Source organism: Lactuca virosa, chromosome 5 (genome assembly GCF_052849685.1).
Source record: "Lactuca virosa cultivar CGN04683 chromosome 5, Lactuca_virosa_CGN04683_v6, whole genome shotgun sequence".
NCBI classification, from domain to species: domain Eukaryota; kingdom Viridiplantae; phylum Streptophyta; class Magnoliopsida; order Asterales; family Asteraceae; genus Lactuca; species Lactuca virosa.
In genome coordinates, this window is record NC_136430.1 from 230,935,777 (window position 1) to 230,949,463 (window position 13,687).

The window sequence follows — 13,687 nt, forward strand, 5'->3', positions numbered from 1 at the left end:
GATTATCAACCGAAGCGTTCACTGTTTGAGCATTCTTCTGAGCGGCAGCTTGGAGAGAATCAAGAAATAGTTGTGCATCCGAAACTAGTTTTTCGACATTTGCGGTCGTCTGCTTACAATCCTTGGTGGAGGCTTCGACTGCAAGTGAAGCTTTCTGACAGGTGGAGGTTGAGGCTTCAATGGCTTTAACAACATTAGTGATGGAAGTGTCATGCTCTTTGACAACAGTTGCCAACAGAGCCTTGATTGCTGCTTCTGAATATGCACTGCCAGAAGAGGAAGAGAGCAGTTGGTCAAGTTTGTCATTCATGGCCTTGAGATGCTTCTTCGTAACAGGAGCGTCATCATCATCATCACTCTGTACTCGATAAGGACTGAAGTAAACAGAGTCGAATTCCATGTCGTCACCTCCAAGAACAGGTTCAGATTCATATGAAGGAGGTGGAGATAAAGGTGCTGAGGTAATTGGGGGATCAGAACCGAAAGTAGATGCCCTCGTATCAGATACGTTGACACGAACAGGAGGTTCGGTTGGAGAAGTAGTAGTGGTAGTAACGGTAGTGAATAGAGGGGTTGGAATTGGAATTGAGGTAGTAATGGTGGATGAGATGGGAGGAGGAAAGGGGGCAATAGTAATAGGAACCGAGTGTGGAGGAGAACGAGGAGGTGAGTTTCGGTTACTGTCATGAGATGGTGAGGGTGGAGGCGAATTACCTCTAGGTGGACTTTCGGTTCGAGTAACTTCGTCGTCAGTTGACTCGGGGTCGTGCTGTGTGTCAGAGGGAACATACTCAGAGTCACTGGAAGATGGGGAAGGAGACTTTGGTCTTTGAACATTCATCTTGATCTTTCGTTTCTTTGGAGCTGTAGGCGCTTCTTACTCAGACTTGTGTTTCTTGGGAGTAGAAACTTTGGAGGATTAACCGTCCTTTTCCCCTTTTCTATCAGGCTTCTTCCCTCTTTTCACTGGTTTGTCTGCACCGTCTAGCGAGCTTTGCATTTCTGGAGTAAGTTGTCGTGGCCCTGTAGGTGTTAGGTTCTTGTACTCATTGATTACCTTGCTTTCAGGGGAAACACATCTGTACATTGACTCCGGAATCGAACCAATGAAGAGAAATTTGGAGGGATCTGAGACAAGAATCTTCGTCGTGTGGAAGGTAGTAATCGATGACATGAGTGAATCCGCCATTGTTGGAACATGAAACTTTGCCATCGCCCAATTAGTGACTATAGTCCAAAACCGAGCACACGAAATTTCTGAGTGCCTTGAAGAAGAACTTATACTCTGAACCAGTTGAGACCATATGATTGACCCATAATCCATGTTAACCCCATGATACAAACCATATAGAAGGGTCATGAACGCCCTGCTCATTCCATCTGAACCTGCAACCCTCTCCGATAAACCCTTGGAGAGGAGAGTAAAGAGTCCGTTCCACTGAGGAGGAAGACAAGATTTCTTGAACTTGGTGACAGTGGTGAGAAGCTCAGTGTACCCCATATCATAGAACATTGTGAACAGCTGAGTAGTGGTAATGGAATCAGGGTTAATCATAGAATCGGCGTCAGGAAGGTGTAGCAATAAACAAAACCTAGCTTTTGAAATCGACGTCTTTTGATTGACGATCTCAAAGAAGATACGCTCCTTAGCTTTATCGTAGAAAGCAGTTGAGTAGACATGAGAGAGCATCGACATTGGAACGCATACAACCTGTGTGAGAGCAACCACCAGCGGGGAATACTTGAGACATTCAACCAGATGTAGCATGTACGAATCATAGACAAATGGGTTCAGGTCGATGATCAGATTCTGATTGGGTTTGATGGTCAAAAGAGATGACTGAGCAGTTTGTTCGTAAACCGAGGAAGATTCAGCCATTGTTGCAGGGGTGAAGAAGAAGATTGTGACAACCCGAAATTTCTAACTTGTACATTCTTCATTTTTATCAAAGTTAGCCTCGTTTTTGCTATTTTGTAATGAAGTTTTGGGTCTTTATGGATGTTTTAGGCTTAATATAACCTTGATATGAGTCATAGGAAGGGTGAGAATGTGTGTAGCATCACTAAATCGGGCCAAACACACCCAGCAAGGTGTGTGCAGCCGTACACCCGAGTGTGCGGCCAGCCAGCCACACACAGCCGACCGCACACCCTCCCAGCCTCACACTCTAGCCTATATAAAGAACCCTAAGTCAACCTTACACCTCTTTTCACACTCCTTCAAAGCTGGAACATTCTCTCTCAAGAGCTCTTCAAGTTTTCCTCTCCAATCATCAAAACAAGTAAGTAAACACCCTTAGATCACTACTACAACACGTTTGAAAGCCTTTTCCTCGAGTTTGATCCATGAAATCATCATTCTAGATGATCTTCATGTGTGTACGGCCGCACACACATCATGTGTGACCGCACACACATCTTTTGGTCCTAAAATGGGCTTAAACACTCATCCAAGCATAACATCGACCAAAAGACCTTCTTAGGATCATCACAAAGCCTTGGAAAATCGATTTGGACACGTTTGTATGGGAGTGTACGGCCGCACAAAGGCCTGGCCGCACACACCTGACCGCACACAGGCCTAGCCGCACACACCTGACCGCACACAGGTTTGGCCGCACACACACAAAACCCATGCTTTTGGGGTCTTACACTCCAATATAGGGCCATACACCCCTTATGTGCAACCATATGAGTTGGTAACACTAAATTCTAAGTGTTTTTATGTCCTTAAGGCATGTCCCTATCACCATTAGTGGTTATATACATTAATGTACACATATATGTGTAATTATATGTTAAATAGGATCTGTGTGTGTGTTCAAGTCCTCACTTGACACTTAGCATCCTATCCGGCACTTCCATCCAAACCACTCACTGCAGGTGAGTTCATACCCCTTAATTAACCTTTGAAATGATTTTAAATGCTTTTATGGGGGGGGGGGGGAATACAAGTTGAACATTTCTAGTTATTACTTTAATCACATGTGATTAATAACTAGAATAAACAGAAAGATTTTCTATTGCTTTTAAATTACTATCAAACATATGGATTTTCAAGTGTTTCAAACCTTTTATTAAACTCTTTAGATGCTAAAACTGTTTTCGAACTCTTTTAACTTACATTATTTTCAAACCCATATCTACACCAATATATTTATATAAGTAAGGCTTGAAGGACTTAGGACTGATAGCTCACCTTATTTCCTGTTCCTTGTTTGGTTGTGGACTTAGGGTATTCTGTTATTTGTCCGAATATCGTTGAATTCTTAGTTATATATCATATATATGTGTTGGATATAATAGTTTTCACTTCAGTTCAGTACCTTTGTGTAACAAAGGCATGCAACCAACATTACTATGTAACTATAATAGGTATAGTTAAGGACTACTACTCACTACTACTATTACAATGACACCTACCAGAGTCAGTACAGTTATGAGTCAATACTCACTTTATATTCTACAAGAGAACACTCTATACATTATACAAGAAAACATGCTATACTATATACAAGAGAATACACTATATACTACTACAAGAAAACATCACTACACTATGGCATACTATACAAACCTTTAGTTTCTATAATTAAAATTTGACATACTACTTCTTGATACGACACTTCACAGTGGTATCACCGTGTAACCAGAGTCTCCTGGAGGGAGAGTGGGCATTGTGTTTATTGATCTATACGGGACAGACACTCCCACATCCCGACTGTTAGCTACAGTCCGAGCCGAAAGGCCAAGGGGTGACAGAATGTTACCTCACTACATATGACCTGGAGGGTCATCAGATGTTCAGCCGTCGATTAGCATGGTTACATACGAGTTCACATTCAAACCTTTAATTAACCAATTAAGAATTAAAGGCAAACATAGACTTTTCGAGGCGTATTATTCATTTAATACCACCTGGAGTCTACATGTTACTATTTTAGACTCTCCGAGGCGTACTGTACACTTAGTACTACCTGGAGTCTGTATTTCATTACTTTGTGACTCTGTCACATACTCGTTAAAGTAAACTATATTTTCATAACGATAGTTTCACTGGGGGAAACCCTTGCATTTACGAAAGAACAAACATACAAACAATCGGGTCTTGGTAAAAGACTACTTTTTACTAGAAAATATAGGTTTTTCTAGGGAGTATACTATTTACAAACATTTGGTAACAGTTACTACATTACATTACTACAAGCATTTTTATACAATCAATGACACTAAATATTTATGAACTCACCAGCTTTATGCTGATAAACTCTTTCAAAATAACTTGTATTCTCAGGTCATCAGTAGACAGGTACAGATGAAGCTTTTGAGAAGATGGAGCACATACAAGACTCATCTTTTATTTTGATTATACTTTTGGTGTCTTACAAACTATACAGAACACGCTTGTATTACAATTATTATATTAATGCAATGGATGTTGTTGCTTGTCTTTACTATTATGCATTGTTGTGATACTGTACATGATGTCCTCCACCCCAGAACGTTTCCGTCGTTCTTGGTTTTGGGGTGTGACAGATTGGTATCAGAGCACTGTTTATAGTGAATCAAGTATATCAACCCATAAAAGATATACGAACTATAAACACATCGGGATTAAAACACTCTGACCATGAATATATACTTTTAAATAATAAAATATTTAACTAAGTATATGCATACATCTATTTGTACCAAGGTCAGTATCATACTAGAACATAACAAATGTATTATGATTGTTGAACATCACAATTAGGCTTAGAGAAATATAGTCAAACCTAATGGGATATATCCTGATCAACTATATTTTCTGAGGAGTGACTAGCATGTGCCTAAGAATGATTGTAATGTTGCAACAAGTCTAAAAACTTACCAACACTACCACAACAAGAACATTAGAACAAAATACTATGGGAGTATTCTGCGTTACTATAAATTACATATGTGAGAACTAAAAGGGTCGTTACTAGTAGGGCAATAGTTGCTAAGTGGATACTCTAAGGTTACATGGGACTAAGGCGCTATAGACTTAAAATCTGTGATCTTTGCTTTATTTCCTGTTCCTTGTTTGGTTGTGGATTTAGAGTTAGGGTCACTTATTCGAAGGTCTATCCTGTTTTGGTTGCATGTAATTGGTATGCACTATGCAAGTATTGGATCAACTAATAACGATCATCTTATAATTATCTTAGATTAGTACGTCTATTAACTATTCTTTCCCCATTCTCGCGTAGATACCATGGCTGACTTAAGGGTTCGCCCCAAGGATGCCCGTCGCCAGTAGAGAATTATCTGCTCATCCTTTCTCTTCTTAAAAGAATAGCCTTTCTTTTCAGTATCTCTGTTCACTTGTCTGTAAACATTCCTAACTTTGAAAGTACTCTAAACTAGACTCCTAAGCTGCCAACCTTTTCCCTTATGGTTTGATGTGAGACCTACTGTTAGGTCATCCTGAACTCATTTTACATCATTAATACCAGTAATATTGGTAGTTGTCTAATCTATGGGAAAGTCTGTACTCTTGTGTTCCATACTCTATTGTTATGACTCTATCTGATAGTTGGACTATGGCGATTTAGTCCATGAAACACACTCATCATACTTGCAATCGATTCTTACTACTATCGTCATCTTTATGAACTTTCAGTTAAAGATGCCGCCTCGAAAGCGCCCGACCATAAATACGCCTGCAAATCAAACTCCACCACCACCACCCCCTCCGCAGTTCGATGCGATGGTATTTCAGGCAGCTGTGACCGCAGTTGTGACCGCAGCCATGGCCCAAGTAAACTCGGGTGGTATTAGTGGAACGGGGACTGGCACTAACTCTAGCCATGGTGAAATCCATTCACGTGCACGGAAGTGTACTTATAAAGATTTCATCAGCTGCAAACCTACATACTTCAACGGAACCGGAGGGATCATTGCACTGTCCCAATGGATCGAGAGAACAAAAGCAATCTTCGAGATGTGCTCATGCCCTAAGGGAAGCAAGATTAAGTTCGCTGCTTGCACCTTCATCGAAAGGGCCCTGACGTGGTGGAATGGCCATGTCAAATCACTCTCACTGGTAACAGCTAATGTCATGGGCTGGGATACACTGAAGGACCTCATGACAAGAGAGTACTGCCCGAGGGGCGAAATTCAGAAGCTCGAGGAGGAACTCTGGAACCTCAAAATGCAGGGTTCCGACATAGTGGCTTATACAACCAGGTTCTGCGACCTGGTGGCTCTATGCCCTAACATCGTTCCCACCGAAAACAAAAAGATCGAAAGATACATCTAGGGTCTGGTACCCCCATATCGAGGGAACGTTCTAGCATCACACCCTGCGACCTTCAATAGTGCCAAAGAATTGGCCCAAAGGCTCATCGATCATGAGGTTCCTTCTACTCCATCAACAACTACAACGACTACCCCCGCATCAACCAAAACGGCTGACAACAAGAGGAAGCGTTGGGACCGGAAGAAGGGCAAATCAGCCCAATCCTCTTCCAAGAACCAACAGACTATGGCTGTCCATGCTGCCACTACTCCTGCTGCCCCTGTACCAGCCAAAACATATGCAGGGAGCCTACCCAAGTGCACCAAGTGCTCTTTCCATCACAACGGCCCCTGCCGTGAAATGCACTGCACTAACTGCGACCGGAAGGGCCATACCGCCCGGTTTTGCAAATCTCAACCCAAACCCATCAATCAGGTTCCCAGTACCGGAGTGAGTCAAGCCTGCTACGAGTGCGGCGAGACAGGGCACTTCAAAAGAAACTGTTCGAAAACTGGGAATGCGGGAGGAGCAGGAAGACTACTCGCTATTGGCCACAACGAAGCCGTGGCAGACCCCACAGTAGTCACGAGTACGTTCCTTCTTGATAACTCTTATGCTTGTATCCTATTCGATAGTGGGGCAGAAAGAAGCTTCGTAAACCAAAAATTTAAGCATTTACTTAAACAACCACCACAAGTACTAAAAGAAACCTTCGTCGTAGAAATGGCTAACGGAAAGACAGAGAGTTCTAACGAGATATACATAGGTTGTACCCTCACGCTAGGTAACCACTCATTTCCAATCGATCTCATACCAGTAGCAATCAAGATCTTCGATGTCATCGTGGGCATGGACTGGTTGAGTCTCCATCGTACCGATATCCTGTGTTTTGACAAAGCCATCCGTCTAAACCTACCAAATAACGAAACCTTGATGATCTACGGAGACAAACCCAGTACGAGCCTTCGTATTATCTCAAGTATTCAAGCCCAAAAGTACTTGCGTAAGGAATATCGTGCATTCCTGGCGCACGTTGTCGATATGAGCCAGAAAACAAAAGACCTAAAAGACCTCCCCATAGTACGCGATTTTCCTGACGTCTTTCCGGAAGAACTCCCAGGATTACCCCCGCAACGTCAAGTCGAGTTCTGAATCGACTTAATTCCAGGAGCGACCCCCGTAGCCAAATTGCCCTATTGTCTAGCACCTGCCGAGATGCAAGAACTGTCTGGTCAACTTAACGAACTGCTCAGCAAGGGCTTCATAAGACCAAGCTTCTCACCCTGGGGAGCACCAGTCTTGTTCGTGAAGAAGAAAGACGGATCGTTCCGGATGTGCATCGATTACAGGGAAGTTAACAAGCTTACAGTCAAAAATCGTTACCCTCTTCCGCGCATAGAAGATTTATTCGACCAACTGCAAGGGGCGAGTTACTTTTCCAAGATTGATCTGAGGTACGGGTATCACCAGTTACGAGTGCTTGAGGAGGATGTTCCGAAGACAGTCTTCCGAACTCGTTACGGACACTACGAGTTCGTAGTGATGCCATTCGGATTAACCAATGCGCCCACAGTATTCATGGACTTAATGAATAGATTATGCCGTCCTTACTTGGATCAGTTCGTCATCGTCTTCATTGATGATATACTTATCTACTCTCGAAGTAAGGAGGAGCATAGCGATCATTTTCGACAAGTCCTAGGAACCTTACAATCAGAGAAACTTTATGCGAAGATCTCTAAGTGCAAATTTTGGATCCGAAGAGTCGAATTCTTAGGACACGTGGTTAGCGAAGAGGGAATCCACGTGGATCCATCCAAAATTAAGGCCATTGAGAACTGGTCAGCACCGAAGACGCCTACGGAAATTCGTCAATTTCTAGGCCTCGCTGGCTACTACCGAAGGTTCATTCAAAACTTCTCTCGAATTGCGAAACCTCTTACGACATTGACCCAGAAGGGTGTGGCCTTTGACTGGGAAGAGAAGCAAGAGAAGGCGTTCCAAATGCTGAAACGAGCCTTATGCATCACACTGATACTATCCATCCCTGAAGGGATAGAAGACTTCGTAGTATACTGCGATGCATCCAATCAGGGGCTCGGCTGTGTTCTGATGCAACGAGGTAAGGTCATCGCCTACGCCTCAAGACAGCTAAAGACACACGAGGTCAACTACACCACACACGATCTCGAATTAGGAGCAGTGGTGTTTGCCCTGAATATCTGGAGGCGCTACCTGTATGGTACAAAGAGCACCATCTTCACAGACCACAAAAGCCTACAACACATATTCAACCAGAAGGAGCTCAATATGAGACAACGACGGTGGGTCGAACTACTCAATGACTACGAATGCGAAATTCGTTATCATCCGGGTAAAGCCAACGTAGTAGCAGACGCCCTAAGTCGGAAAGAATATTCTGGTCGAAGAGTCAAGTCATTAACAATGACTATCCATTCGCATCTATCCGCACAAATTAAGGAGGCTCAGCTCGAAGCCTTAAAACCTGAAAATGTGACGGGAGAATCCCTGCGAGGAATGGATAAGAACTTAGAAGCCAAGAGTGACGGAGCCTTATATCTCATGGACCGGATATGGACACCGCGACACGGTGGCTTCAGAGACTTGGTCATGAAGGAAGCACACAACACTCGATATTCCGTCCACCCAGGTTCAGATAAGATGTATCTGGATCTCAAAAAGTCATAATGGTGGCCTAACATGAAAGCAGAAATTGCTACCTTCGTGTGTAAATGCCTTACTTGCGCAAAGGTTAAGGTCGAATACCAGAAACCATCAGGTTTACTTCAGCAACCGGAGATACCTGAATGGAAGTGGGAGCAGATCACTATGGACTTCATAACCAAGCTACCCAAGACAACAGGTGGACTTGATACCATATGGGTCATCGTCGACAGATTGACCAAGTCCGCACACTTCCTGCCTATCAAAGAAACAGACAAGATGGAGAAGCTTACTAGAATCTACATTAGGGAGATAGTACGACTGCATGGTGTTCCTATATCCATTATCTCCGATAGAGATAGTAGATTCACTTCGAGGTTCTGGCAGTCATTACAAAGCTCCTTAGGAACGAGGTTGGACATGAGTACAGCCTACCACCCACAGACCGACGGACAAAGTGAGAGAACTATTCAAACATTAGAAGATATGTTGTGAGCCTGTGTGATCGACTTTGGGAAGGCATGGGATACCCACTTACCCCTTGTTGAATTCTCCTACAACAACAGTTATCACACGAGCATAAAGGCTGCTCCATTTGAAGCCCTCTATGGCCGGAAGTGCAGATCCCCTCTGTGCTGGGTCGAGGTGGGAGACACCCAGTTAGCTAAAGGACGAGTTCCTGACACCACTCTCACGGGTTCGGAGATCGTTCGGGAAACGACAGAGAAGATCGTTCAGATTCGTGAATGATTGAAAGCCTCTAGAGACCGACAGAAAAGCTACGCAGACAAACAAAGGAAACCTTTGGAATTCCAGGTGGGAGACCGAGTCCTTTTGAAAGTCTCACCCTGGAAGGGCTTGATACGCTTCGGGAAGCATGGAAAGCTAAATCCAAGATACATAGGGCCTTTCGAGATTCTCGCTAGAATCGGCCCCGTAGCTTACAAACTCAACTTACCCGGCGAACTTAGTAACGTACATCCTACCTTCCACGTCTCGAACTTGAAAAAGTGTCTGTCCGACGAGACTCTTGTAATCCCACTCGACGAGATCGAGATCAACGAGAGCCTCAACTTCGTGGAAGAACCAATAGAGATCATGGACCGAGAGGTCAAACGAACCAAACAAAGCTGTATCCCAATTGTGAAGGTTCGCTGGAACGCCAAGCGAGGACCGGAATTCACTTGGGAGCGCGAGGATCAAATGAAGCTTAAATATCCTCATCTTTTTTTACTTAGTTATTTGTAATAACTTAGTTGCTTGAACTCTAATTTCGGGACGAAATTCCCTCTAACGGGGGGATGATGTGACAACCCGAAATTTCTAACTTGTACATTCTTCATTTTTATCAAAGTTAGCCTCGTTTTTGCTATTTTGTAATGAAGTTTTGGGTCTTTATGGATGTTTTAGGCTTAATATAACCATGATATGAGTCATAGGAAGGGTGAGAATGTGTGTAGCATCACTAAATCAGGCCAAACACACCCAGCAAGGTGTGTGCGGCCGCACACCCGAGTGTGCGGCCAGCCAGCCGCACACAGCCGACCGCACACCCTCCCAGCCTCACACTCTAGCCTATATAAAGAACCCTAAGTCAACCTTACACCTCTTTTCACACTCCTTCAAAGCTGGAACATTCTCTCTCAAGAGATCTTCAAGTTTTCCTCTCCAATCATCAAAACAAGTAAGTAAACACCCTTAGATCACTACTACAACACGTTTGAAAGCCTTTTCCTCGAGTTTGATCCATGAAATCATCATTCCAGATGATCTTCATGTGTGTACGGCCGCACACACATCATGTGTGACCGCACACACATCTTTTGGTCCTAAAATGGGCTTAAACACTCATCCAAGCATAGCATCGACCAAAACACCTTCTTAGGATCATCACAAAGCCTTGGAAAATCGATTTGCATACATTTGTATGGGAGTGTACAACCGCACACAGGCCTGGCCGCACACACCTGACCGTACACAGGCCTGGCCGCACACACCTGACCGCACACAGGTTTGGCCGCACACTCTGGCCGCACACACACAAAACCCATGCTTTTGGGGTCTTACACTCCAATATAGGGCCATACACCCCTTATGTGCAACCATATGAGTTGGTAACACTAAATTCTAAGTGTTTTTATGTCCTTAAGGCATGTCCCTATCACCATTAGTGGTTATATACATTAATGTATTCATATATGTGTAATTATATGTTATATAGGATCCGTGTGTGTGTTCAAGTCCTCACTTGACACTTAGCATCCTATCCGACACTTCCATCCAAACCACTCACTGCAGGTGAGTTCATACCCCTTAATTAACCTTTGAAATGATTTTAAATGCTTTTATGGGGGGGGGGGGGGAATACAAGTTGAACATTTCTAGTTATTACTTTAATCACATGTGATTAATAACTAGAATAAACAGAAAGATTTTCTATTGCTTTTAAATTACTATCAAACATATGGATTTTCAAGTGTTTCAAACCTTTTATTAAACTCTTTAGATGCTAAAACTGTTTTCGAACTCTTTTAACTTACATTATTTTCAAACCCATATCTACACCAATATATTTATATAAGTAAGGCTTGAAGGACTTAGGACTGATAGCTCACCTTATTTCCTGTTCCTTGTTTGGTTGTGGACTTAGGGTATTCTGTTATTTGTCCGAATATCGTTGAATTCTTAGTTATATATCATATATATATATATATATATATATATATATATGTGTTGGATATAATAGTTTTCACTTCAGTTCAGTACCTTTGTGTAACAAAGGCATGCAACCAACATTACTATGTAACTATAATAGGTATAGTTAAGGACTACTACTCACTACTACTATTACAATGACACCTACCAGAGTCAGTACAGTTATGAGTCAATACTCACTTTATATTCTACAAGAGAACACTCTATACATTATACAAGAAAACATGCTATACTATATACAAGAGAATACACTATATACTACTACAAGAAAACATAACTACACTATGGCATACTATACAAACCTTTAATTTCTATAATTAAAATGTGACATACTACTTCTTGATACGACACTTCACAGTGGTATCACCGTGTAACCAGAGTCTCCTGGAGGGAGAGCGGGCATTGTGTTTATTGATCTATACGGGACAGACACTCCCACATCCCGACTGTTAGCTACAGTCCGAGCCGAAAGGCCAAGGGGTGACAGAATGTTACCTCACTACATATGACCTGGAGGGTCATCAGATGTTCAGCCGTCGATTAGCATGGTTACATACGAGTTCACATTCAAACCTTTAATTAACCAATTAAGAATTAAAGGCAAACATAGACTTTTCGAGGCGTATTATTCATTTAATACCACCTGGAGTCTACATGTTACTATTTTAGACTCTCCGAGGCGTACTGTACACTTAGTACTACCTGGAGTCTGTATTTCATTACTTTGTGACTCTGTCACATACTCGTTAAAGTAAACTATATTTTCATAACGATAGTTTCACTGGGGGAAACCCTTGCATTTACGAAAGAACAAACATACAAACAATCGGGTCTTGGTAAAAGACTACTTTTTACTAGAAAATATAGGTTTTTCTAGGGAGTATACTATTTACAAACATTTGGTAACAGTTACTACATTACATTACTACAAGCATTTTTATACAATCAATGACACTAAATATTTATGAACTCACCAGCTTTATGCTGATAAACTCTTTCAAAATAACTTGTATTCTCAGGTCATCAGTAGACAGGTACAGATGAAGCTTTTGAGAAGATGGAGCACATACAAGACTCATCTTTTATTTTGATTATACTTTTGGTGTCTTACAAACTATACAGAACACGCTTGTATTACAATTATTATATTAATGCAATGGATGTTGTTGCTTGTCTTTACTATTATGCATTGTTGTGATACTGTACATGACGTCCTCCACCCCAGAACGTTTCCGTCGTTCTTGGTTTTGGGGTGTGACAGATTGGTATCAGAGCACTGTTTATAGTGAATCAAGTATATCAACCCATAAAAGATATACGAACTATAAACACATCGGGATTAAAACACTCTGACCATGAATATATACTTTTAAATAATAAAATATTTAACTAAGTATATGCATACATCTATTTGTACCAAGGTCAGTATCATACTAGAACATAACAAATGTATTATGATTGTTGAACATCACAATTAGGCTTAGAGAAATATAGTCAAACCTAATGGGATATAGCCTGATCAACTATATTTTCTGAGGAGTGACTAGCATGTGCCTAAGAATGATTGTAATGTTGCAACAAGTCTAAAAACTTACCAACACTACCACAACAAGAACATTAGAACAAAATACTATGGGAGTATTCTGCGTTACTATAAATTACATATGTGAGAACTAAAAGGGTCGTTACTAGTAGGGCAATAGTTGCTAAGTGGATACTCTAAGGTTACATGGGACTAAGGCGCTATAGACTTAAAATCTGTGATCTTTGCTTTATTTCCTGTTCCTTGTTTGGTTGTGGATTTAGAGTTAGGGTCACTTATTCGAAGGTCTATCCTGTTTTGATTGCATGTAATTTGTATGCACTATGCAAGTATTGGATCAACTAATAACGATCATCTTATAATTATCTTAGATTAGTACGTCTATTAACTATTCTTTCCCCATTCTCGCGTAGATACCATGGCTGACTTAAGGGTTCGCCCCAAGGATGCCCGTCGCCAGTAGAGAATTATCTGCTCATCCT